Source organism: Oncorhynchus clarkii, chromosome 9 (assembly GCF_045791955.1).
Source record: "Oncorhynchus clarkii lewisi isolate Uvic-CL-2024 chromosome 9, UVic_Ocla_1.0, whole genome shotgun sequence".
Lineage (NCBI taxonomy): Eukaryota > Metazoa > Chordata > Actinopteri > Salmoniformes > Salmonidae > Oncorhynchus > Oncorhynchus clarkii.
The window spans coordinates 61,110,455-61,138,440 of record NC_092155.1 but is presented as its reverse complement, the minus strand read 5'-3'; the positions used below and the strand labels follow the sequence as shown (position 1 = coordinate 61,138,440).

At 42.7% G+C, this 27,986-nt stretch overlaps 1 pseudogene; it reads right to left on the bottom strand.

Moving 5' to 3' along the window:
* Positions 1 to 7,704: 7,704 nt before the first annotated feature.
* On the bottom strand, positions 7,705 to 19,535 carry LOC139417584 (sodium-dependent lysophosphatidylcholine symporter 1-like; annotated as a pseudogene).
* Positions 19,536 to 27,986: the final 8,451 nt, after the last annotated feature.

The following is a 27,986-nucleotide window of genomic DNA, read 5'->3' as shown; positions in this document are numbered from 1 at the left end:
GTCCAAACGTCTTTCAAGCTGTCAGGCATTCCTTTGGCAACAAGAGGCTCTCGGTGGATGCTGCATTGTACTCAAGTGGCGTTGGGAGCAACTGCTTGCCCACGCGTTACCACTCCACAATGTCTCCCTGTCATGGCTTTTGTGCCATCAGTGCAGATACCAACACATCTTGACCACCAAAGTCCATTTGATGTCACAAAGCTGTCCTGTTGTCCTGGTTTCCAGTGGTTTGCAGAAGAGGATGTCTTCCTTAATTAACCCCCTATAAACATAACGGACATACAGTTAAAGTTGGAAGTTTACATACACTTAGGTTGGAGTCATTAACCTGTTGCGACGACCAAACCCGGATCCGGGATTCTATTTATAGACCTAAGCTCATTACCATAACGCAACGTTAACTATTCATGAAAATCGCAAATGAAATGAAATAAATATGCTATCTCTCAAGCTTAGCCTTTTGTTAACAACACTGTCATCTCAGATTTTCAAAATATGCTTTTCAACCATAGGAAAACAATCATTTGTGTAACAGTAGCTAGCTAGCGTAGCATTTAGCGTTAGCATTAGCGTTAGCATTTAGCAGGTAACTATCACAAAAACAAGTAAAGCCTTCAAATAAAATAACTTACCTTTGAAGAACTTCTGATGTTTTCAATGAGGAGACTCTCAGTTAGATAGCAGATGCTCAGTTTTTCCAAAAAGATTCTTTGTGTATTAGAAATAGCTCCGTTTTGTACATCACATTTGGCTACCAAAAAAAAAAAGAAAAAAACGAAAATTCAGCCCTCAAAACGCGAACTTTTTTCCAAATTAACTCCATAATATCGACTGAAACATGGCAAACGTGGTTTAGAATCAATCCTCAAGGTGTTTTTCCACATATCTCTTCGATGATATATCCTTCGTGGAAGCCTGGTTTCTCCTTGCTCTCAAATGGAAAAATAATTGGACCTGGCTTTGCGCTCCAATTTCGACGCAGGGACACCAGGCGGACACTTGGAAAATGTAGTCTCTTATGGTCAATCTTCCAATGATATGCCTACAAATACGTCACAATGCTGCAAACACCTTGGGGAAACGACAGAAAGTGTAGGCTCATTCCTTGCAGCCATATAAGGAGACAATGGAAAACAGAGCTTCAGAGATTCTGCTCATTTCCTGGTTGACGTATCATCTTGGTTTCGCCTGTAGAATGAGTTCTGGGACACTTACAGACAATATCTTTGCAGATTCTGAAACTTCAGAGTGTTTTCTTTCCAAAACGGTCAATAATATGCATAGTCGAGCATCTTTTCGTGACAAAATATTGCGCTTAAAACGGGAACGTTTTTTATCCAAAAATGAAATAGCGCCCCTAGAGATCCAAGAGGTTAAAACTTGTTTTTCAACCACTCCACAAATTTCTTGTTAACAAACTATAGTTTTGGCAAGTCGGTTAGGACATCTACTTTGTGCATGACACAAGTCATTTTTCCAACAATCGTTTACAGACAGATTATTTCACTGTATCACAATTCCAGTGGGTCAGACGTTTACATACACTAAGTTGACTGTGCCTTTAAACTGCTTGGAAAATTCCAGAAAATTATGTAATGACTTTAGAAGCTTCTGTTTGGCTAATTGACATCATTTGAGTCAAGTGGAGGTGTACCTGTGGATGTATTTCAAGGCCTACCTTCAAACTCAGTGCCTCTGTGCTTGACATCATGGGGAAATCAAAAGAAATCAGCCAAGACCTCAGAAAAAAAATTGTAGACCTCCACAAGTCTGGTTCATCCTTGGGAGCAATTTCCGAATGCCTGAAGGTACCACGTTCATCTGTACAAACAATAGTACGCAAGTATAAACACCATGGGACCACGCAGCCGTCATACCGCTCAGGAAGGAGACGCGTTCTGTCTCCTAGATATGAACGGACTTTGGTGCGAAAAGTGCAAATCAATCCCAGAACAACAGCAATGGACCTTGTGAAGATGCTGGAGGAAACGGGTACAAAAGTATCTGTATCCACAGTAAAACGAGTCCTATATCGACTTAACCTGAAAGGCAGCTCAGCAAGGAAGAAGCCACTGCTCCAAAACCGCCATAAAAAAGCCAGATTACAGTTTGCAACTGCACATGGGCACAAAGATCGGACTTTTTGGAGAAATGCCCTCTGGTCTGATGAAACAAAAATAGAACTGTTTGGCCATAATGACCATTGTTATGTTTGGAGGGAAAAGGGGGAGGCTTGCAAGCTGAAGAACACCATCCCAAACTCGGAAGCACAGTGGTGGCAGCATCATGTTGTGGGTAGTGCTTTGCTCCAGGAGGGACTGGTGCACTTCACAAAATAGATGGCATCATGAGGTATGAAAAGTATGTGGATATATTGAAGGAACATCTCAAGACATCAGTCAGGAAGTTAAAACTTGGTCGCAAATGGGTCTTCCAAATGGACAATGACCCCAAGCATACTTCCAAAGAGGTGGCAAAATAACTTAAGGACAACAAAGTCAAGGTATTGGAGTGGCCATCACAAAGCCCTGACCTCAATCCTGTAGAACATTTGTGGGCAGAACTGAAAAAGTGTGTGCGAGCAAGGAGGCCTACAAACCTGACTCAGTTACACCAGCTCTGTCAGGAGGAATGGGACAAAATTCACCCAATTTATTGTGGGAACCTTGTGGAAGGCTGCCCGAAAAGTTTGAACCAAGTTAAACAATTTAAAGGCAATGCTACCAAATACTAATTGAGTGTATGTAAACTTCTGACCCACTGGGTATGTGATGAAAGAAATAAAACCTGAAATAAATCATTCTCTCTACTTTTATTCTGACATTTCACATTCTTAAAATAAAGTGGTGATCCTAACTGACCTAAGACAGGTAATTTTGACTAGGATTAAATGTCAGGAATTGTGAAAAACTGAGTTTAGATGTATTTGGCTAAGGTGTATGTAAACCTCTGACTTCAACTGTATACCAGGAGCTGTGCCAGGCCCGCCATGTCTGATGACTCATCCAGCTGTAGCACATAGAATTCAATGGCTTGTATGTGAAGCAGTAATTGTTTCAAAACATCTCCTGCCATGTCACTGATGCATTGTGAAACAGTGTTGTTTGATGAAGACATTGTCTGTATAGTTTTTTTGGCCTTTTCCCCCAGCATTGTCCCAGCCATATCCACTTCAGCAGGAAGAATGAAGTCCTGCACAATAGTATGGGGCTTGCCTGTCCTAGCCACTCGGTAGCTCACCTTATAAGACGCTTCTAGCCCCTTCTTATTAATGGTATCTGTTGCTATTATACATGTCTTACTACTCGAAAGTAGTCTTAATTCTCGCTCAAAAAACTGCGGAGGCTTATTTTTCAAATTGGCATGTTTTGTTTCTAAATGTCTGTGCAACAGTGAAGGTTTCATTGAGTTGTGAGATAGTACTTCTGTACATATAATACACTGTGGCTGAGGAAAGGCACTACTCCCAAAATAAGTGAACCCCAAATCAATGTAGTTCTCCTCATATTTGCGTCTCTTCGATGGTTCAACATCCCTGTCTGTTGGGAATACCTGACCTGGACATTTGGCTAACCTGTTCTCAGTCAGGAGAACAGGCAGCAGCAGACATGACATATCTCCTGAAGCATATCTCAGCGCTAGGCCTCAGGTTGAACATGCAAAAAATACACCTGGTCCCCACACAAACTGTGACGTTCGTGGGCATATGGATCGACTTGTCTCTTAGGAGGGCTCACCTCACCAAAAAAGCGAGTTCAGAAAATTGTAGCTCACCTCAATCCTTTTGTCCAGAAGGTGACTGTTCTTCAGTGTCAGAGACTGCCGGGTCTCCTCTTCGCAGCCTCCCTTTTGACCCCATTTGGCCTTCTACACTTGAGACCCATGCAGAGGTGGTTCAATGCTCAAGGTTTAAATCCCAAGGAAAACCGGTATGACTGTGTCTAAGGAATGCACGCGAGCCCTGGCAAGACGGCGATCCCCAAAATTCCTTTTCAGGTAGTATACGCCTGATTCCATCGGAGGGAACAGGTTCAAACAGACGCCTCCTTGACAGGCTGGGGAGTATTATTGAAGGGGAGGGCGGCCAGCGGGACATGGAGCTCCAGCTGGTCCAAACAACATGCTGGAGTTGAGAGCAGTCCGACGAGCTCTGCTCATCTTTTTCTCACAACTGCGAGACGTGATAGAAAAATGACATATTTACCTTATTTGTTTGATATTAATAGTTAGCAATTAATACTTAACAAATAGGCGGATAGTTCTGTCCTGTTAGTGTCTGTGTTTTTATGGTCTCCACTCTACTTCCCAGCAACTAATCCGGGCGTATGATCACAGGAGATGGCTTGAGCTGACAAATGTGTTAAAGACTGCATTACATAGACAAGATGTGGTGGGTGTAACCGCGATAGAGATAGCCAGGAGGAGTTTAGAACAATTCCTCATTGTCTCAAAATCATTCTTGCATCTAGGAAACTAAGCCAGGGTGGGGTTAAGACAACAACACATGTGCAGATAACGTCAGGATGACCCCAGTGGCTTATTATGCTCCTTGGTTTGAATGAGGAGGGTAAACCAACAATGACTGAGCATTGCTAGTGTCAGCTATATATAGGACTCTGTATTTGTGTAATGGTTAGGTTACTCAGTCCAAAACTCAAGGGGGGGGGGGGGGGTCAACCAGCCTCATTATTGCAATAATAAATCAATATTAAATAAAGATGATGGTTTGAAGAAATGACCAAATCTCTCTCAGTACTGAATTTCCATGACAGACAAACATGTGCTGGTACAGACAGACAGCGCCGCAGTGGTAGTGTACATAAACCACCAAGGGGGTCTGGGTTCCATCCGCCTCCACCGCCTCCACCAGATGGCACATAACCTTCTACTGTGGTCACAGAAGAATGTGGCCTAACTAAGAGCTGTACACCTCCCAAGGATTCTGAACACTGCAGCAGCAATGCTGTCTAGGGAAGGGCCTCCGGAAAGTGAGCGGCGACTACATCCTGGTCTGGTGGCCATCGCCTCGACCAAAAGGGTTGGCGAGCTCCATGCTTTTTCTGTTAGTGATGAGTGTTATTTTGGTCATGTTGTGTTGCTACCATGCTCTGTTTTCATGTGTTGCTGCCATGCTATGTTGTTGTCTTAGGTCTGTCTTTACAAGTGTTGTGGTGTCTCTCTTGTCATGATGTGTGTTTTATCCTATATTTAAATTTTTAATCCCCTATCCTGGCAGGAGGCCTTTTGCCTTTTGGTAGGCCGTCATTGTAAATAAGAATTTGATCTTAACTGATTTGCCTAGTTAAATAAAGGTTAAATAAAAATATTGTCTTGGCCTGGGAAAAGCGAGCGTTACTCTGTGGCCTAATTCAGCCTTCCTACCACAGGTCCTGCCCTCAGGTCACATGAACAGGGAAATGGGGCTAACAGCCTTATCCACCTCCATGCCCACTGGGGCTCATGATGTTGATGTATGCGCTCTGTGTCCTGTGATATCCCTAAATGAGTACGTGGAGAGGCGATCTGTCGCTCTGATCAGCTGTTTGTTTGCTTTGGAGAAAACAACGGTCATCACGTTGGATTGTAGACAACAGTCTGCAAGCATATAGCCTAGCTGCCCACCCAGCCCCATCCTTTGCAGTAGCGCACTCCAACGGGGGGAATTGCCACCTCCTGGGCACTGCTCAAGGGAGTCCCCAGTCCAGTCCTTTGCAAGGTTTTGCTGGGTGAATGTTGCTAACCCTTACAGTGTGAGCTCAGCTGTGCTTGGTGCTACCTCCCAACAGAAACCTGTGGTTGGTCCGGGTACTGCCTCGAGCACCTATGGTGATGTGTTGCTCTAGGCTTTGCCCTACGGAAACCGACTTACTCTGGTATTGTCATCCCATTGAGTGGCTAGCATAGTCCCTCAAGCAAAATAGAATGAAGGTTACTCACTCACGTAACCACAGTTCTATGAGCTATGGACTATGCTAGTCTAGCTGTTGGATCCGTTGTAGCCTCGGGAAGAGTCTTGAGGAAGTGAAGCTACATGCCCAGGTATTTATAGGGGGTGGGGGCATGTGCATCACACCCGTGGCATGGAATTACTCTGATATTAATATCTTGACTCATCCAGCTGCAAGGATAACTAGCATAGTCCCCAGCTCATAGCACTGTGGTTACGTGAGTAACCTTTTGATGTTCATCGACACAATTAACCAAAACAAGGCCTCTTCTAGTCACCTTGATTAAATCCACCTTTCCCACTGATCTCTTCACGGCCCTCAATGTTACCAAAATCTCCAAAATGAAGCTCCCTATCCTAGAAACGCAGTCCAACAAGAAATTCATTATTGGACTGATCCTTGTCTTCTACTGCTTTTGCTTGTTTCGTTCCATTCCTTGATTTCACAATATTCCATTAATTGTCCCTGTTTATTACCCTGTTTAGATTTAAGCAAAAAAAATTGCCAAAGGAGACCAACCATGCAGTTTATTAGGCTACAGTTTAAATAAGTTATGATGAACTTCAAAGAGTGGTGAAAGTGCACTGTGATCTTGATGTGCCTTTCCAATAAATATTGAGGGTCTCATACTGGTGACATGATGATTGATGCTGGACTGCCGTTAGAAAAACAAATATTCTCGCTCTTATCCATAATAATCTCCTCCTATAGACCAGCCTAGATGCAGAGCCTACCCCCCACTGTATCTGTCATCTTTTGGCTAGAGTGCAAGTGCCAAGTCCAGAGTAAACACATTTTTTATTTAACCCTACAGTTTTTTGTGACAAAACTATCAGTAGAGTTAAATGCGATGGAAACATACTAAACTTTAGATTTTTATTCGGTACATGAAAACATTTTTTGTGTATTGCGTCATCATGCACTGATTTTAAAGTTAAAAGTGATTTTAATTTAGGAAATCTGTTCCCAAGTATTCCCACACAAATATAGGAATATGTGATTATATCCCAATGTAATCAAAGTTTGAAATGATTTAATTTTTGTCTAATACTATATCTGTTTAGGATTCTTATGGTCAATATGCAGTGTACAAATTATTTATAAATATGTTCCGACCCCCCGACCATCCGCACAAGTAAAAATCGTCTCATGGCTGAATGTAATTGGGGACTGCTGGTGTAGAAGATCCCCGCCCGTGACATTGGCACAATTGTTTATATATGATTTTTTTAGACAAATGTAATTTTACATTTTCCTTCAGACTAGTTAGACATCCTATGATCAGATTTACGTGAGCAGTGATTAGAATTTGGAAAGAATTCCATACAAGGTGATCTGATTTGGGCTTAGATACTTGTGAATGGGAATTCAAATCAGGCCTGAACTCCAGTGGATATTGTGATTGGTTATTTAACTTTTTAGACTTGTTTAAATACAACTTGACTTAGTTGGCTGTGACTCACCACATGACTTCAGACTGGACTCATGTGTTTGGTGTCTTGACTGATGAATGTGTGATCCTATCTTCTCTTCTATATCAGTTGAATCTATGGCTTCAACACTAAATAGAGGGAAAACAAGAAAACAGTTAGTGGCCTAGGGCTACACGTATTCATATTAATCATCATGCACATACAAACATCAATAAACTCAGGAATGTGTCAGGGAAGTTGCAATGCAGTATGTTGGATTTAGAGAGGAAGCTATTGTCATAGTAGGAGCACCAAGGCAGCCTATTAGAAGGAGTGTGAATGACTCACTCTCTTCCTAGCTCTCTCTGGAGCTGGAGGAGTCGATCCTTGTTGATGGGGTACAGGTGGAAGAAGACCAGCCCTACCAGCAGTAGGGTGATGGGCACAGGGGCAAACAGCACAATAAGAGCAGTCACCACGTCCTCACTATGGCTACAAGCACCTGCACGATACCCCACAAAACTACAGTGCAAACAAGCATACATACAAACACACATTATACACAACATAACATAAATACATATATTGAAATAATAGGGTGAAAGAAACATATTCGGAAAGTATTCAGACCCCTTGACTTTTTCCACATTTTGCTACTTTACAGCCTTATTCTAAAATGGATGAAATTGTCCCCCCCCCCCCCCCCCATAAATCTACACACAATACCCCATAATGACAAAGAAAAAACTGTTTAAAAAAACAACAACGGAATATCACAAAAATTGAAATATCACATTTACGTAAGTATACAGACTCTTTACTCAGTACTTTGTTGAAGCACCATTGGGAGCGATTCCAGCCTTGAGTCTTCTTGGGTATGACGCTACAAGCTTGGCACACCTGTATTTGGGGAGTTTCTCCCATTCTCTGCAGATCCTCTCAAGTTCTGTCAGGTTGGATGAAGAGTGTCACTGCACAGCTATTTTTAGATGTTAGATCGGGTTCAAGTCCGGGCCCTGGCTGGGCCATTCAAGGACATTCAACGACTTGTCCAGAAGCCACTCCTGCGTTGTCTTAGCTGTGTGCTTAGGGTCGTTGTCCTATTGGAAGCTGAACCTTCGCCCCACTCTGAGGTCCTGAGCGCTCTGGAGCAGGTTTTCATCAAGGATCTCTCTGCACTTAGCACCGTTCATCTTTCTCTCGATCTTGACTAGTCTCCCAGTTCCTGTCACTGAAAAACATCCCCACAGCATGATGCTGTCACCACCATGTTTCCCCATAGGGATGGTGCCAGGTTTCCTCCAGACGTGACACTTGGCATTCAGGCCAAAGTGTTCATTCTTGGTTTCATCAGTCCAGATAATCTTGTTTCTCATGGTCCGAGAGTCCTTTAGGTGCCTTTTGGCAAACTCCAAGCGGGCTGTCATGTACCTTTTTATTGAGGAGTGGCTTCCGTCTGGCCACTCTACCATAAAGGTCTGATTGGTGGTGTGCTGCAGAGAGGGTTGTCCTTCTGGAAGATTCTCCCATCTCCACAGAGGAACTCTGGAGCTCTGTCAGAGTGACCATCGGGTTCTTGGTCACCTCCCCGACCAAGGCCCTTCTTCCCCGATTGCTGGCCGGGCGGCCAGATCTAGGAAGAGTCTTGGTGGTTCTAAACTTTGATCTTTGGGGACCTTCAATGCTGCAGAAATGTTTTGGTACCCTTCCTCAGATCTGTGCCTCGACACAATCCTGTTTCGGAGCTCTACAGACAATTCCTTTGACCTCATTGCATGGTTTTTGCTCTGACATGCACTGTCAACTGTGGGACCTTATATAGACAGGTGCCTTTCCAAATCATGTTCAATCAATTGAATTGACCAAATTTGGACTCCAAATCTAGTTGTAGAAACATCTCAAAGATGATCAGTGGAAACAGAATGCACCTGAGCTCAATTTCAAGTCTTATAGAGAAGGGTTGGAATACTTATGTAAATAAGGTATTTCTGTTTTTTATTTTTAATAAATGTGCTACAATTTCTAAAAACATGTTTTCGCTTTGTCATTATGTGGTATTGTGTGTAAATGGATTAAATATAAAAATCCATTTTAGAATTAGGTTGTAACGTAACAAAATGTGGAAAAGGGAAGGTGTCTGAATACTTTCCGAATGCACTGTAATAATGAAATTACATTTTACATAATGAGGGGGAGAAAAAGGGAGAGGCAGAGCAGGAGTAGGTGGATGAATGACTCACTGTAATGTCATGGTTGAGATTCTAACAGACAGACCTCCCCCAGCTTACTGCAGAAGGCATAGCAGGAGAAAAACAGGGGCTCCAGGTCCTTGCAGCAGGGGTTACTCAAGGCAAAGTAATCTACCACATCCGGGAGCATGGACCTACATGAATAATAACAGACTGGCTCGCAAATCAGACCACACGCAGATATTGCACCAAACACTGTCTGGGTGAATCGATTGAAGTGTAAAACAGTTTATATTAGTCAACTGGCCAAGTGTCAAATCAGCATATCAGAATATTCAACTCTTGACAGGCTGTCATGGGGAGTTATGAATGAAGTATGCCCCTAGTCACACAAGTCAGCATTGTGTGTGTGTTTAGAGTCATTCAAAGTGACAGAGGCAGAGACAGAACTGGAGCAGAGTGCAGTTCAAAGCAGAGACATGGCCCTGAGCCAAAGTCTTGGCCTTCTAACTGCAGTGTGCTGACTCATCAAGGCAGCAGGAACATGGTTGCCAAGCTGAATCCTAACATCACACACATGGTCACAAAGACAGGCAGGTTATTGGGTACACAATCTATGATTGTTACAGCTGGGATGAAGAGCTATAAATAAATACAAAAACATTGTAAGTCTCACATAGTAAGTATTTCTGCATAAAATTGTCATAAAGGGAGAAACAATGTTATGCTCACAGATAGGCCGATGAAGATTGTGGTCTTTTTCCCAACTCGTACCAGGATTGCCTGCCACAGTGGAACAGCTATAGTGGCTGCTATCTGTTAGGACGAAGAAACAAACAATATCAAACAACAAGAGGATGTCTTGTGGCTGTAGTTTCCCCTTAAATAAGGAAATGACAGAGGTTAGCTTCCAGCTACACATAAATATATCACATCATAAAGAGTATGATATGCCGGATTAGATAACTATTGTGTTCTGTTACCTGTGTATTGGGCCAATCAGACAGTCCTTTTTGCAGTCAAGAGGGTGTGGGGTGTGTGATATGACTATGTGTGAGGTCGACGGAACTGAACAGAACTGTCTCACCAGCAGAGCCAGGAGAAGGTGTTGGAACTGGGCCCCAAGCCCAGCTACATGGGTACAGAACAGTGCAAAATTCCCCAAAGACATCTAAAAGGGACAAATGTGCATTAGCTGATTCAAGATGTATTAGTTGATTTATTTAGATGCAGACCAGGCTAGGATTTACCTGAAAGGCAAGTGCAGCAAAGAGGAGGCCAAGGACCAGTCGTTGGTAAGGAATGTGGCACACTAACATCTTTAGAGTGGTGAGATAGGACAGACGCACTCTAGCCAGACTATAGAGGGGAGCTGGAGACAAAATCAGAGAGAGGTATTGGTGTTGTAGAAAAAACACATTCAAAAGACTTACCAAAACTTTCGTTCCAAGCCCATCCTTTAGCCCACTTCCAGAACTAGACTCTTGAACACATTCTACTGAACCTTGACCTCTCCTGTGCTTTACTCTGGCAGTTCGAAACTGACCCCTCTCTAACCCTAATTCTAGTGTTCTGACCCTTGACTCACCCTGCTGCTCCTTCACCCTCAGGAAGAGGACCAGGCAGCAGAGGAAGAACAGCCCGCCTATGACCAGCGCTGAGGTCAGGAAAGCCTTACGCTAGGGAAAGAAACCTCACAGGTAAGCAAAGCTACACAAGCACAAATGATTCACATGTATGCATTATGCACAAAAAACACCTAGGCCTATGGGTAAACAAACAAGACAAATGCACATACTTGAAATGCAAAAACACACATGGATGCAAGTACATGCACGCACACATGCACACAAATGCACACACACACACACACACACACACACACACACACACACACACACACACACACACACACACACACACACACACACACACACACACACACACACACGCTAAGAACAGTTTATTACTGTGTAATGTGATATCCCTGGGACTAGGTAAGTTAATTTCCACTGACAAAGAAATTCTGCTAAACCAACATAGTAGAGGAGTGTTATGTCCTTCAGTGTGTGTGTGTCATTGCTGGGTTAAGTTAGTGTTTGTAACTGGAGAGTAGTTACTTGTACCATGCCCTGCTGTGTAACTCATAATGGTAGTACCATGGCCTGTGGTGTGACTCATAGTGGTAGTACCGTGGCCTATTGTGTAACTGTCTGTGGCGCAGGGGTGTCAAGCTGTTGACAGGCTGCAGCCCTCTCTGTGTTGTATACAGCCACAACCTGACCCTGAATTGCTGAGGCCACCAGCATCGCCAGCATTTCCACACTCATCCCTATCACATAGACAGGGAGAGAAATAGACAGACCAAGGGACTGGTGAAGCTGAAAAAAACAACAACTAAGACATTTATGATTTTATCAATTTGTATTCCATTCATCATTATAAGATGGAACACGAGAGAGAGTGGATGTCAAGCTCTTACTGTAGGCTGTGGTAGAGTCTCTGTCTCTCTGGTCTCCACCCAAAAACATGCTCAGCGAAAGATAAGGCACATTAAAACACTGTCAGGAGATAGACACAGAAACCATGGTGATGGTGCAAAAAAAGGGACATGTGATACTGTACTGTGAGTCAATAATTGCACCTTGTAACCATGGACACGCTGACACAGGAAGAATATGGCACACAGTAACCCTAAAGGAAAGTGGTCATTATCAAGAGGCAGCGATGATAACCCTGCAGAGATCAGGCTACAGAAAGCAGCTAAGTGATTTGTTTGGGATACATACAGTAGTAATGATAAGATACTGTAAGTGGTCCTCTGTAGCTCAGTTGGTAGAGCATGGCTTTTGCAACGCCAGAGTAATGGTCTCGATTCCCAGGCCCATGTGTGAAAAATGTATGCACACATGACTAAGTTGCTTTGGATAAAAGTGTCTGCGGGTTTGGTCGAGGTAGGCCATCATTGTAAATACAAATTTGTTCTTACCTGACTTGCCTAGTTAAATAAAGGTTAAATAATTTATTTTTTATATATATTATTTTACAGAAATGGAGCAAGGCAAGCGAGGGTTGAGGATGTAGACTAGAGGATTAAGACTTGGAGATGGGGCTGAGTGGTCATACTGTATGTGAAAAAAGAGAAGAACAGCCTTGATGTTAACAGGCTGAAATGTCTCATCCAGCGGATGAAATTGTAGATCTTACAGTCATGAGGGTCTCAAACAGGCAGCTTGCTGTGAGGTACCAGGGAACACTGAAGGCTTGAGACATGGAGCCTTGGGACATAAACCACAGCAGGACATAGGAGAGGACCCCAAAAGGCATAGCGAGAACCACCCTGAAAAACACAAAAATACAGAAAGGGATGCTTTGAGAAGGACAGCAAGAATGGATTGCACTGGCCAATATCAATATCAAGGAGTTTTTCCTAGCCACCTTGTTTCTGCATCTGCATTGCTTGTCGTTTGGGCTTTTAGGCTGTATTTCTGTATAAGCACTTTGTGACATCTGCAGATGTAAAAAGGGCTTTATAAATAAATGTGATTGTTTTGATTGAGACAGAGATCAGCCTAGAGGGGTTACGCACGCACGCACGCACGCACGCAGGCAGGCAGGCAGGCAGGCAGGCAGGCAGGCAGGCAGGCAGGCAGGCAGGCAGGCAGGCAGGCAGGCAGGCAGGCAGGCAGGCAGGCAGGCAGGCAGGCAGGCAGGCAGGCAGGCAGGCAGGCAGGCAGGCAGGCAGGCAGGCAGGCAGGCAGGCAGGCAGGCAGGCAGGCAGGCAGGCAGGCAGGCAGGCAGGCAGGCAGGCAGGCAGGCAGGCAGGCAGGCAGGCAGGCAGGCAGGCAGGCAGGCAGGCAGGCAGGCAGGCAGGCAGGCAGGCAGGCAGGCAGGCAGGCAGGCAGGCAGGCAGGCAGGCAGGCAGGCAGGCAGGCAGGCAGGCAGGCAGGCAGGCAGGCAGGCAGGCAGGCAGGCAGGCAGGCAGGCAGGCAGGCAGGCAGGCAGGCAGGCAGGCAGGCAGGCAGGCAGGCAGGCAGGCAGGCAGGCAGGCAGGCAGGCAGGCAGGCAGGCAGGCAGGCAGGCAGGCAGGCAGGCAGGCAGGCAGGCAGGCAGGCAGGCAGGCAGGCAGGCAGGCAGGCAGGCAGGCAGGCAGGCACCTGCTCGTCGAACATCTCATTCCAAAATCATGGGTATTTAATATTTATTACTTCTCAATGTCTGTAGTTACTTCTCAATGTCTGTAGTTGATCTGTCAAAGTTTGGAAGCAGCTCATCCTTTGGAATTAGGACTCTCCCGTGGTTACAGTCCACTCCAGATCACCATTTGCGCTTCCGACGGGGTAAAACTCTGTCCTACAACTTCAACATCTTTCTCTACTTCTGACATGAGAACAAACAAACTATGAGTATCTGGTAACAATGAACATGCACACACATTCATGCTGTGCGTGCACACGTCTTAATCCCTTGTGACATTGGACTCCTACCGAACAACCCTGGCCCTTTGAAAGTGAGAAACTCCTGTCGTGGTCTATTTCAGCCCTGTGAACCCACCCATTAAAGTACTACATTGTTTTAACACAAACAGGTGTTAAAACCCCTGTAAATTGAAGCCTTTAGATCGCAATTTCTACTAAGTTACCATATGGAATTGTTTTAAGATGGTCATAAAATAGTAGGTATAAAAAAATATGTATGGAGTACCGTTCAAAAGTTTGGGGTCAAGTTTTTTGTCCATTGAATAACATCAAATTGATCAGAAATACAGTGTAGACATTGGAAATGTTGTAAATGACTATTGTAGCTGGAAACGGCAGATTTTTTATTGAATATCTACATAGGCGTACAGAGGCCCATTATCAGTAACCATCACTCCTGTGTTCCAATGGCACATTGTGTTAGCTAATTGATCATTAGAAAACCCTTTTGCAATTATGTTAGCACAACTGAAAACTGTTATGCTGATTAAAGAAGCAATACAACTGGCCTTCTTTAGACTAGTTGAGTATCTGGAACATCAGCATTTGTGAGTTTGATTACAGGCTCAAAATGGCCAGAAACAAATAACTTTCTTCTGAAACTCGTCAGTCTATTATTGTTCTGAGAAATGAAGGCTATTTCATGCGAGAAATTGCCAAGAAACTGAAGATCTTGTACAACGCAGTGTACTACTCCCTTCACAGAACAGTGCAAACTTTCTCTAACCAGAATAGAAAGAGGAGTGGGAGGCCCTTGTGAACAACTGAGCAAGAAGGCAAGTACATTAGAGTGTCTAGTTTGAGAAACAGACGCCACACAAGTCCTCAACTGGCAGCTTCATTAATTAGTACCCACAAAACATCAGTCTCAACGTCAACAGTGAAGAGGTGACACTGGGATGCTGGCCTTCTAGGCAGAGTTCCTCTGTCCAGTGTCTGTGTTCTTTTTCCCATCTTAATATTTTATTTTTATTGGCCAGTCTGAGATATGGCTTTTTCTTTGAAACTCTGCCTAGAAGGCCAGCATCCCGGAGTCGCCTCTTCACTGTTGACGTTGAGTGTTTTGCGGGTACATAAACTGAAATTAGGTGCCATTTCATGGTAGCTAAAATTTGAACAGTTCGCCTAATTTCAGTTTGTTACAAAACAAGCAAGTAAAGTGTAAATAATGATTGTATTATCTAAACCGCTGTGAAATATATTTCCCATAATAATTTTTTTTTCAACTGTTTGAAGCTGGTGCATAAAACCAAAAGTAAAAAAGGTCAAAAGTAAACATAAAAACAGGAAGCGTAAAAATTGTGCATATAGAACAGATCTTCTTAGACTTGCTTTCAAAGAAAATGACAGATCTATAAAACTCACATTTCTATGTGAATTTTTTTGGGTGAATTTTTGTACATATTTTAAAATCTTTTTTATGTTTAGCTCACAGTCCATTGCAAGAAGGAGATAGAGAAGGAATGAAAGGCTTTTGAAAAATCTATGAACTGTTTCTCACTATAGATCATGAAAGGCTCATGTTCAAATGGAGTAAAAACAGCATGGTGGGTGTAGAGGCTACTGTAGCCTACGGGTATGATACACTACCACAGGATGCCGCGCGGTGAAACACCACTTCCATTAATTTCAATGGAAGGAAAGCTGTGAGAAGTGGAGAGGGCGGGCGACCTATGGCGGTGCGAAGGTGGTGTGGGAGGCGATGAGAAAGATAAGCGTTCCCAAGTTTATGCAAATCACCAGCGGCGACCGCTGGGCAATGACCAATCATGTCGAGTTGTTCCCATGACAAATTTGACGCTATGCACCCCCAAGGCTGGAAACTTTCTTTAGCAAAGATGCCTGACAAAAATACTATAACGGAAGCAAATGTAAGTGATTATAACATCATAACGAATCATTAAAAAAAAAAATGTATACTTGACAGGAATATGTTAGTTAATATAGAGACAAACTATTATGCATATTTTTTTATCATAAAGTTCATTTACAAAAATCGCGATTTAGCAAGCTAGCTGACTAGCTAACATTAGCAGACTATCTTTATGGGCGTTGGGACATGAGTATGAAATTGTAATTCTGGTTGTTTAATGTTTTAGGGACTCCTGAAACAACCAGGAAAGCAGACTGTCATCTTGTGAAACAGTGGATGTAAAGAATCTAGCTAGCTAAAGCATTTACTGCAAATTGAATGTACAATTTTGTAAGCTTGCCTTGTTGATACAGTGGGGAGAACAAGTATTTGATACACTTCCGATTTTGCAGGTTTTCCTACTTACAAAGCATGTAGAGGTACACTTCAACTGTGAAAGACGGAATCTAAAACAAAAATCCAGAAAATCACATTGTATGATTTTTAAGTAATTAATTAGCATTTTATTGCATGACATAAGTATTTGATCACCTACCAACCAGTAAGAATTCTGCCTCTCACAGACCTGTTAGATTTTCGTTAAGAAGCCCTCCTGTTCTCCACTCATTACCTGTATTAACTGCACCTGTTTGAACTCGTTACCTGTATAAAAGACACCTGTCCACACACTCAATCAAACAGACTCCAACCTCTCCACAATGGCCAAGACCAGAGAGCTGTGTAAGGACATCAGGGATAAAATTGTAGACCTGCACAAGGCTGGGATGGGCTACAAGACAATAGGCAAGCAGCTTGGTGAGAAGGCAACAACTGTTGGCGCAATTATTAGAAAATGAAAGAAGTTCAAGATGACGGTCAATCACCCTCGGTCTGGGGCTCCACGCAAGATCTCACTTCGTGGGGCATCAATGATCATGAGGAAGGTGAGGGATCAGCCCAGAACTACACGGCAGGACCTGGTCAATGACCTGAAGAGAGCTGGGACCACAGTCTCAAAGAAAACCATTAGTAACACACTACGTAGTCATGGATTAAAATCCTGCAGCTCATGCAAGGTCCCCCTGCTCAAGCCAGCGCATGTCCAGGCCCGTCTGAAGTTTGCCAATAACCATCTGGATGATCCAGAGGAGGAATGGGAGAAGGTCATGTGGTCTGATGAGACAAAAATAGCTTTTTGGTCTAAACTCTACTCGTCGTGTTTGGAGGAAGAAGAAGGATGAGTACAACCCCAAGAACACCATCCCAACCGTGAAGCATGGAGGTGGAAACATCCTTTTTTGGGGATGCTTTTCTGCAAAGGGGACAGGACGACTGCACCGTATTGAGGGGAGGATGGATTGGGCCATGTATCGTGAGATCTTGGCCAACAACCTCCTTCTCTCAGTAAGAGCATTGAAGATCGGTTGTGACTGGGTCTTCCAGCATGACAACGACCCGAAACACACAGCCAGGGCAACTAAGGAGTGGCTCCGTAAGAAGCATCTCAAGGTCATGGAGTGGCCTAGCCAGTCTCCAGACCTGAACCCAATAGAAAATCTTTGGAGGGAGCTGAAACTCCATATTGCCCAGCGACAGCCCCGTGAAACCTGAAGGATCTGAAGAAGGTCTATATGGAGGAGTGGGACAAAATCCCTGCTGCAGTGTGTGCAAACCTGGTCAAGAACTACAGGAAACGTATGATCTCTGTAATTGCAAACAAAGGTTTCTGTACTAAATATTAGGTTCTGCTTTTCTGATGTATCAAATACTTATGTCATGCAATAAAATGCTAATTAATTACTTAAAAATCATACAATGTGATTTTCTGGATTTTTGTTTTAGAGTCCGTCTCTCACAGTTGAAGTGTACCTATAATAATTACAGACCTCTACATGCTTTGTAAGTAGGAAAACCTGCAAAATCGGCAGTGATTCAAATACTTGTTCTCCCCACTGTATATGCCATGCAATGCAGATATATTAATAATGTAGCTAGCTATGTTCTTGCTTATTGTGCAGTGGAGGATAAACATACTTGTAGGCCTATAGATGTGCGGCAATCTAGCCGATCTGTGTATGAACCCAAAAGTTTGGTATACATATTAGTTCAGAACCTAGCTTTGAACCTCAGCTATCATAGCCAGTTGTATCAACTTCAAAACAGTCTGAATGACATTAATGAAGCCTATGAATTGAGTAGACTATAATAGAACTATGTGCCAAGGATGCAAGTTGTATATACATGTAGTTATTAGCATGCATGAGATCCCCACATTGTAGCCTGTATATTTAATATATTCACTGATCATGTACTCTACCTTGGCAAATAAAGGCGCAGTTCAGGTATGAATGTCTTTGATTATTTTTCAGTCATATCCAATACCAGGAGTATCAAATTCTAGTCTTTGAATGATGCTTTGTCTGCATGTATTACAATTATACACTTCAACAGTGTTTACCAATCTTGGTCCAGGGACATCAATGGTTACACATTGTAACTAATAGACTAGAAACAGGATTTAAAAGGCTGATATGTAATTCATATATACAGAAATATATTATTTTTTAACCAGTACACTACACTTCCTATGCATCATGTAAATACTCTAAAACCAGTTCATCTCAATATCTAATGCTCTTACAAACATGGCTTAAACATGCTAACATTGTTAGTCATCATAATAATCAGGAGGTGAAATGCAAAACTGACCTTGATTCATTAACTCTGGGACTACTGCATCTCTATCTGTATTTCAATGTAAAGCATCTCTTTAATAATACTTCCTGTTGACCTGACCAAGTGACCTCTCACCTCTGATCATGCTGTGCCCTCTATGTAGCCAGTTCAGATGCGGGAGGGGTTCACCGACACAGCTGATATAACCTAGAAGATTTAGGGAGAAGAGGAGAGAGGGATGAAGTGAAGGAGAGAGACTGTTATTGAGAAAATAACGTAGTTAAAGAGACAGCGTTCAACAGGAATCTGTGTGTGTGGCCACACTAAGTGGCTGCAGAGTACTTTATGCTGAAAAACATGAACGGACACACAGGCACATACAATATAGCGTAGTTATAGAAATAAGTGTCTTACTATTCTCCATGGTTGGCCATCTTGCCTATTCTTTGAAGGGGAAAGGATCCACAGTTCTACACCTGAACCTGCTTACTGCACAACAATCCATCAATCAGATTGATACATGAGTGTGTAGGTGTGGGTTAAAGGGCGTCTAATTGTTCTACATTTTCAGAGGGTAGTGCGTATGGCCCAGTACATCACTGGGGCAAAGCTGTCTGCCATCCAGGACCTCCAGGACCTCTACACCAGGCGGTGTCAGAGGAAGGCCCTACAAATTGTCAAAGACCCCAGCCACCCCAGTTATAGACTGTTCTCTCTACTACCGCATGGCAAGCGGTACCGGAGTGCCAAGTCTAGGACAAAAAGGCTTCTCAACAGTTTTTACCCCCAAGCCATAAGACTCCTGAACAGGACTATTTGCATTGTGTGCCCCCCCAACCCCTCTTTTATGCTGCTGCTACTCTCTGTTTATCTTATATGCTAGTCACTTTAGTCACTTTAACTATACATTATGTACATACTACTTAAATTGGCCCGACCAACCAGTGCTCCAGCACATTGGCTAACCGGGCTATCTGCATTGTGTCCCACCACCCGCCAACCCCTCTTTTTACGCTTCTGCTACTCTCTGTTCATCATATATGCACATGTACATACTACCTCAATAAGCCTGACTAACAGGTGTCTGTATATAGCCTTGCTACTCTTTTTTCAAATGTCTTTCAACTGTTTTATTTCTTTACTTACCTACACACACACACACACCTTTTTTTGGCACCATTGGTTAGAGCCTGTAAGAAAGCATTTTACTGTAATGTTTACACCTGTTGTATTCGGCGCACGTGACAAATAAACTTTGATTTGATTTGAGGAGGCATTCCCAGATGGCCCTGATCACCAAACCTTGCAGTGCCCTACACGTTAACTGTAGGCAATCATTTGAAGGAATCTCCAGTTACAAGGTATCTGAAGGAATATGGATTACAATGTAATTATTAGACTTTTACATCACCAGGTCATTGTGGATTACAAAAAGTATAATATCACTGATTTAAAAAATAACTAGGCAAGTCAGTTATGATCAAATTCTAATTTTCAATGAAGGCCTAGGAACAGTGGGTTAATTTAAAACTGCCATGTTCAGGGGCAGAACAACAGATTTTTACCTTGTCAGCTCGGTGATTTGATCTTGCAACCTTTCGGTTACTAGTTCAATGCTCTAACCACTAGGCTACCTTCCACCCCAGGTAACAAATCATGATAACATTGGGTTGATAGATGCAAGGGCACACATATAGGCATGTGTAGCATGTGACAAAAACAGGATCATCTCAAGGACAGCATCACAAATGAATACATGCATACCACTTGAAGTTGATGATGAGTTGATCATTTGAATCAGCTGTGTAGTGCTAAGGCAAAAACAAAAATGTGCACCTCTGAGTCCCCAGGACTGAGAACCACTGCTCTTCATTGGGACCTCTTCATATGTAGACAGGCTTTGATAGCTCTCTTTATCTGAGGACAGACTTCAATATAGTGAAATTACACCGAACTGAATATTATGTTACCATTATCTCCGTCCTCACTTCTAGGGACAGGAACTACACAAAAGTACCTGCCCTATCCAGAATAGCCTACTTTCTCACGTTGACAGTTGTGGCTGCTATCCTTTCACCCCCCCTCCATGGCTGTTATCTAGCTACATACAAATGCATTTGGAGTTTGTTTTTCACAGTGATAATTACATCAAGATAGCTAGCTAATTTGAAGTTAGGTAGCTGGTATTTAATTCACTTCGCCAGCAATCTATACAGTATGTAACGATGGCTAGATAGCTAGTGAATCAACTAGCTAGCTCATTTAGCAACTAATTTGAGTTAGCATGCACTGTAGCTATTATAGTTAGCTAATAATGCATCAGTTTTTTTTAAAAACATTTTTGAAATGTATTTCTTTCTTGAATAGGTTCTCCCAGCCATGTGGACAATTGGAAATGGGGAAGCAAAGTTTTTTGTCACCAGAGAGTTTTAGAGCATATTACTATTGAACTATTTCCCCTTTAATAACCAAACCTTCATACAAACTTACTATGATGAAATCTTGATGCACAATCGAACCTGCTGCCAGCACACCCACAAGCGAGTCGGTGGCCTAAGCGGCACGCGCAATTTACCGCTTGCTATTGAACATGCCCATGAAACTTCAAAAATGGTACTGGGCTTCCATGACCTCATGTTGATCTTTACCGTAACTTCAACCATCAGTCCCAATCCTTTCCCAGCTACGCCAGTTTCCACAAGATAACACGGCCACAAAGTCAAAATTGCCTACAAAAATCTCCTTTTGGTCTTAATTTAAGGTTAGGGTTAGGTTTAAGGTTAGGTATGAAAAATCTAATTATGAAGATAATATTTTTTTTTACACTTTTTTTTTCTTTCCATTACTATTTCCCCCTAACCCTAAACCTCCCCTAATTTGAGTAAACTAATGGGGACAACAAGACTTAGCCTTCTACTTCCAGCTTATACATACTATATACACATTTTACGGACACAGTATATTTTACATTAGTTATCTTTTGTTTGTTTTTAGTCCCATCCTTCAGCTACCCCCAACTAGCTCTGATGACCATCCAGTTGACTGTGCTGTGATGTTTCACAAAAGTTCTGAACCTACAGTGCATTCAGAAAGTATTCAGACCCATTCCCTTTTCCACACTTTGTTACAACCTTATTCTAAAATTGATTAAATAATCTACACACAATACCCCATAATGACAAAGCAAAAACAGGTTCTTACAATTTTTGCAAATGTATAAAAAATAACATGAATAGCTTGTTTACATAAGTATACAGACCCTTTGCTAAGAGACTTGAAATGGAGCTTGGCATTCAGGCCAAAGAGGTGCATCCGGCTTGAGGTGTTTCTACAACTTGATTGGAGTCCACCTGTGGTAAATTCAATTGATTGGACATGATTTGGAAAGGCACACACCTGTCTATATAAGGTCCCACAGTTGACAGTGCATGTCAGAGCAAAAACCAAGCGATGAGGTCGAAGGAATTGTCCATAGAGATTTGAGATAGGATTGCGTTGAGGCACAGATCTGGGGAAGGGAAACAAAACATTTCTGCAGCATTGAAGGTCCCCAAGAACAGTGGCCTTCATCATTCTTAAATGGAAGATGTTTGGAACCACAAAGACTCTTCCTAGAGCTGGCAGCCCAGACAAACTGAGCAATCAGGGAGGTGACCAAGAACCCGGTGGTCACTTTGACAGAGCTCCAGAGTTCCTCTGTGGAAATGGGAGAACCTTCCAGAAGGACAACCATCTCTGCAGCACTCCACCAATCAGGCCTTTATGGCAGAGTGGCCAGACGGAAGCCAATTCTCAATAAAAGCACATGACAGCTGCTTGGAGTATGCCGAAAAGCCACCTAAAGGACTCTCAGACCATGGGAAACAAGATTCTCTGGTCTGATGAAACCAAGATTGAACTCTTTGGCCTGAATGCCAAGTCTGGAGGAAACCTGGCACCATCCCTATGGTGAAGCATGGTGGTGGCAGCATCATGCTGTGGGGATGTTTTTCAGTGGCAGGGACTGGGAGACTAGTCAAGATCGAGAGAAAGATAAACGGAGTAAAGTGCAGAGAGATTCTTGACTAAAACCTGCTCCAGAGCACTCAGGACCTCAGACTGGGGCGAAAGTTCACCTTCCAACAGGACAACAACCCTAAGATCACAGCCAAGACAACGCTGGAGTGGCTTCTCTGAATGTCCTTGAGTGGTCCAGCAGAAGGCCAGACTTGAACATCTCTGGAGAGACCTGAAAATAGCTGTGCAGCTATGCTCCCCATACAACCTGACAGAACTTCAGGATTTTCAGAGGAGAATAGAAGAACTCCCCAAATACAGGTGGGCCAAGATTGTAGCGTCATACCCAAGAAGACTCAAGGCTGTAATCGCTGCAAAAGGTGCTTCAACAAAGTACTGAGTAAAGAGTCTGAATACTTTTGTAAATGTAACATTAACCTGTTTTTGCTTTGTCACTATGGGTTATCGTGTGTAGATTGAGGAACGTTTTATTTAATTAATTTTAAAATAAGGCTGTAAAGGACTACCGGGTGGTGCAGTGGTCTAGGGCTCTGGGTTCGCGCCCAGGCTCTGTCGCAGCCGGCCGCGACCGGGAGGTCCGTGGGGTGACGCACAATTGGCCTAGCGTCGCCCGGGTTAGGGAATGTTTGGCAGGTGGGGATATCCTTGTCTCATCGTGCACTAGCGACTCCTGTGGCACAGTGCACGCTGACCAGGTCGCTAGGGGCACGGTGTTTCCTCCGACGCATTGGTGTGGCTGGCTTCCGGGTTGGATGTGCGCTGTGTTAAGAAGCAGTGCGGCTTGGTTGGGTTGTGTTTCGGAGGAGGACGCATGGCTTTCGATCTTCGTCTCTCCCGAGCCCGTACGGGAGTTGTAGCGATGAGACAAGATAGTAATTACTAAAAAAAACAATTGGATACCACGAAATTGGGGAGAAAAGGGGGTAAAAAATAAAATAAAATAAGGCTGTAACATAACAAAATGTGGAAAAAGTGAAAGGTCTGACTACTTTCCAAATGAGATTATATACAGTCCCTGTCGTAGGTCAGTTAGGATCACCACTTTATTTTAAGAATGTCTAATGTCAGATAGTAGAGTGATTTATTTCAGCTTTGATTTTCTATCAGATTGAGGTCAGGGCTTTGTGATGGCCACTCCAATACCTTGACTTTGTTGTCCTTAAGCCATTTTATCACAACTTTGGAAGTATGCTTGAGGTCATTGTCCATTTGGAAGACCCATTTATGACCAAGTTTTAACTTCCTGACTGACGTCTTGAGATGTTGCTTCAATATATCCACATACTTTTCATACCTCATGATGCCATCTATTTTGTGAATTGCACCAGTCCCTCCTGCAGCAAAGCACCCCCACAACATGATGCTGCCACCCCCGTGCTTCCCAGTTTGGGATGGTGTTCTTCGGCTTGCAAGCCTCCCCCTTTTACCTGCAAACATAACAATGGTCATTATGGCCAAACAGTTCTATTTTTGTTTCATCAGACCAGAGGACATTTCTCCAAAAAGTACAATCTTTGTCCCCATGTGCAGTTGCAAACCGTAGTCTGGCTTTTTTTATGGCGGTTTTGGAGCAGTGGCTTCTTCCTTGCTGAGTGGCCTTACAGGTTATGTTGATATAAGACTCGTTTTACTGTGGATATAGATACTTTTGTACCTGTTTCCTCCAGCATCTTCACAAGGTCCTTTGCTGTTGTTCTGGGATTGATTTGCACTTTTGTCCCCAAAGTATGTTCATCGCTAGGAGACAGAACGCGTCTCCTTCCTGAGCGGCATGAAGGCTGCGTGGTCCCATGGTGTTTATACTTGCGTACTATTGTATGTACAGATGAACGTGGTACCTTCAGGCATTTGGAAATTGCTCCCAAGGGTGAATCACACTTGTGTAGGTCTACAATTGTTTCCTGAGGTCTTGGCTGATTTCTTTTGATTTTCCCTTGATGTCAAGCAAAGAGGCACGGAGTTTGAAGGTAGGCCTTGAAATACATCCACAGGTACACCTCCAATTGACTCAAATGATGTCAATTAGCCTATTTAAAGCCATGACATCATTTTCTGGAATTTTCCAAGCAGTTTAAAGGCACAGTCAACTTAGTGTATGTAAACTTCTGACCCGCTGGAATTGTGATACTATAGTTTGTTAACAAGACATTTGTGGAGTGATTGAAAAACAAGTTTTAATGAATCCAACCTAAGTGTATGTAATCTTCCGACTTCAACTGTAGATGTGTGAAGGTTAGTGTTTTTTCTGTACGGAAGGTGTCCATCATGTTTGACATTCCTGGATGTGTGTAAACTTAAAAAAATGTTATGTTCTCTTTTTATACACACACAGTCATGGTAAGCACAAATAAAACATCACAAATCGCTCAGCAAAAGTTACATTCCTCCACAAATAATCCCCAATCAATACTTTAAATTGACTGAACGGCACCAGAACATCAAGATTATATGTATTCAGAATTTTGTTCCAGCAGTACGGTGTATTAAAACTAAAAGAAGATTTACCTAGTTCGGTGGAAACCCTAGGAACCAATCCTGTGAATGATTTGGTAACTCCGGTGGCTATACTAAAACAGAAAAATGATTTGGTAACTCCGGTGGCTATACTAAAACAGAAAAATGATTTGGTAACTCCGGTGGCTATACTAAAACAGAAAAATGAGATAAGACGGAAGTTTAGAAAGTAGGACCTTTCAAACAAAAGGGGAGTAATGTAGAGGCCTACGGGTCTTTTGTGAAGTCCAGCCAACCTTTTGATACAGAATACAGTGATGAGTATCAACTGTCGCCTGTAACAAAACCAAGGGCACTATGATATATGGCATCCAAAGGTTTAAGAGTAGTAGCAGCTGCACTTTGATAAATATCACCATAATCAAGAACAGATAAAAAGGTTGACTGACAAATCTGCGTCCTACTGTTAAAAGAAAAGCACAATCTGTTTCTGTAGAGAAAAAACACTTTCAAATGTTTGCTTCTTAACCAGCTCATCAAAACTCTCACTGTCAACTGCGTTTATTTTCAGCAAACTTAACATGTGTAAATGTTTGTATGAACATAACAAGATTCAACAACTGAGACATAAACTGAACAAGTTCCACAGACATTTGACAAGACCTGACCCAACAGGTCCCAGACATGCTCAATGGGATTGCGATCCGGGTTCTTCGCTGGCCATGGCAGAACACTGACCTTCCTGTCTTGCAGGAAATCACGCACAGAACGAGCAGTATGGCTGGTGGCATTGTCATGCTGGAGGGTCATGTCAGGATGAGCCTGCAGGAAGGGTGCCACATGAGGGAGGAGGATGTCTTCCCTGAGATTGCCTGCAATGACAACAATTGCAATGCCGTTTTAGGCATCTCACAGTATGGAAATTGCAATTTATTGCCCTGGCCACATCTGCAGTCATCATGCCTCCTTGCAGCATGCCTAAGGCACATTCACGCAGATGAGCAGGGACCCTGGGCATCTTTCGTTTTGTGTTTTTCAGAGTCAGTAGAAAGGCCCCTTTAGTGTCCTAAGTTTTCATAACTGTGACCTTAATTGCCTACTAAGCTGTTAGTGTCTGAATAACCGTTCCACAGGTGCATGTTCATTAATTGTTTATGGTTCATTGACCAAGCATGAGAAACAGTGTTTAAACCCTTTACAATGAAGATCTGTGAAGTTATTTGGATTTTTACGAATTATCTTTGAAAGACAGGGTCCTGAAAAAGGGATGTTTATTTTTTTCCTGAGTTTAGTATCATCCACATAAACAGATTGACCAATGGTGTTTATATAAACAGTGAAGAGAACAGGTTTCAAAATCGAACCGTGGTACACATTTATGCACTTCAAGAAATTTCTGACTTAGCCTGAGTTCTGAGTTCTTTCACTAAAATAATTATGAAACCATATGAAACCATAAACAGGCGTCACAACTTATTCAATAAAATAGCATGATCAACAGTATCAAAAGCTTTGGACAGGTCCACAAACAAGCAGCACATTTCATTTTAGTGTCTGAAGTATTGACAAGATCATTAACAACTGAAGTGATTGGAGTAATACTGTCATGCCCAGGTCTAAACTCTGACTGGTTTACATTCAAAATACATTTCTCAGATAAAAGAGCAAAGTTGTACATTTACCAAGGATTGAAGAATCTAAAAGAGACAAGGAAGCCTTGAAACGGGCTGATAATGATTAAGATCACTAATGTTACTATCCCCACCATTATGGAGTGGCAGCACAAGAACAGATTTCTATCATTTTCGATTATTTCCCAATAACAATGTTAAATAAAAAAATGTGGGGTATTGAGCCAGCTATGATAGGCGCTGCAGTTTTCCAGAATTTGGCAGGGTTCTTACAATCAGAGAGTGGTTACATAATAATATATTTGTTTTTTCACAATGGTTCCTCAGTTGCTTAAAAGCTTGCCTACACCTGTGTTCCTGGCCTTGACCCAAGCATCATCTATTTTATGAATGACTTAAAGATAGTATCTAAAACATTTTGGCAAGGGAAATGGATTTCACCTCTACCCTGTCTGTCAGCTCTGAACTCATGATAACCCTCAATATTAATATCAGAGTCGAGAATGTCAAGAAAGTTTCAGTCAATACCAGAATGTCCGAATTCATTTGCATAGCCCAGATCTTAATGTAATTCAGTTCAGGAAGTAAGCGCCTAATGTTCAGATGCATCAACCCAAGTCCTTTACGATTTCTGAAGTCACATGGAAATTCCAACTCAAACAAGCTATGTTTGTATGTATGTTCAATAGGTGGTTGCGGACCCTGTCTGATGGTTGATATTGATTTAGTTGGTTTGGCTATAAGATTGCATAGAACTATACCATTAGTCTATCCCTATTAGTAAAGAGGAAGGAGAAGAAATTGGAATTACTTTTCCAAGGTTAGCATCATAGGGCCTGAGGCCGCAACCAATGTCAATATGAGGAACTCTCAGAGTAACCAATGATGGAATGTTATAAACTGACTTACATGGGCTTTGGTTGATATCGTGCAACAGCCCAAGCCCTCTACATGATTTGAAACCCGAGGGGGTTTCAAGTTTATGGAATTCACATTTGAACTTTAAGCACTGGGTGAGCAGACCACAGTGGGCTCCCCTTTTGAGCTAACAATAGCAGATCTAAGAGTGGAATTAAATCGAATGGGTACAAAATTACAACTGACAACTTCCCTGGCAGTATAGACAACAGTACGAAGGATGGGCAGTATTACCTGAGTAGGGCTTGGTCTGTCTCCGAGTCAATATCTTAACACAGCTTTAAAATGTGACGAGAGAGTGCAGGCTCCTACTGGAGATGGTTTGGGTGGAGTCCATCATCCCTGGATAGCATCTTTTGTTTCCAAAAAGTGTAAAAAATTGTCAATAAAAGTTATGCCAACAGAATATGA